This window comes from Sinocyclocheilus anshuiensis, unplaced genomic scaffold, assembly GCF_001515605.1.
Source record: "Sinocyclocheilus anshuiensis isolate Anshui unplaced genomic scaffold, SAMN03320099.WGS_v1.1 scaffold984, whole genome shotgun sequence".
Taxonomy (NCBI): domain Eukaryota; kingdom Metazoa; phylum Chordata; class Actinopteri; order Cypriniformes; family Cyprinidae; genus Sinocyclocheilus; species Sinocyclocheilus anshuiensis.
Genome location: NW_015552616.1, coordinates 596061 through 596795, shown reverse-complemented (window position 1 = coordinate 596795; position 735 = coordinate 596061).

Below are 735 nucleotides of genomic sequence, written 5' to 3'. Positions count from 1 at the left end.
AATCCCTTTAAGAGCCAGTTGCGCTCGTGCCATGGCGGATTTGCTATTTACACGGCGGAATTTGCAAGCTTAAAGACAGAACCATCTCCAGAGATGAAACGGAGCTGCTCGTGCGCGTGCAAATAGGTAGCCTAATTCTGATACATGCAATGACTATCCATTACGACACGTAGGCATTTTTATATTTATGTAGCCTACACAATAATAATCTTTTACATTGCAATCCTTTAATTTTTATTATTTGGCATGTTTGTGTGCTGCTTTGCATCCCTGTGTGTAATAAGCAGAGTGTACACAGGCTGTGGACCCGCCTATACTAACACGCTCTTTTACACAATAATAATGTTTTACATTTTAATCCTTTAATTTTTATTTTTTTTAAATGTTTGTGTGCTGCTGTGCATCCCTGTGTGTTTCAAATGACCCTGTTTGTGTCAAAGTATACGTGCGTTTAAATAACAAAAAAAATAAAAAATACTGAACACACCTCGTTTTCAGACCAGCACGCCCATGGACGCACAAATGGGCACAAATGCATTTGCTATTTAAACAACGTGGCGCAGGACGTGAAAATGACAACTGTGTCGGACTGAAACTAGCAAAAAACACTTGCGTCGTGCCTGGCGCCACATTGCACCTAAGAGTGTAACGATTACCAGTTTGACGATAAATCATGATAAAATTCCCCACGGTTAGTATTACCGTTTCATCTTTTAATTATCATTAAAACCGTAT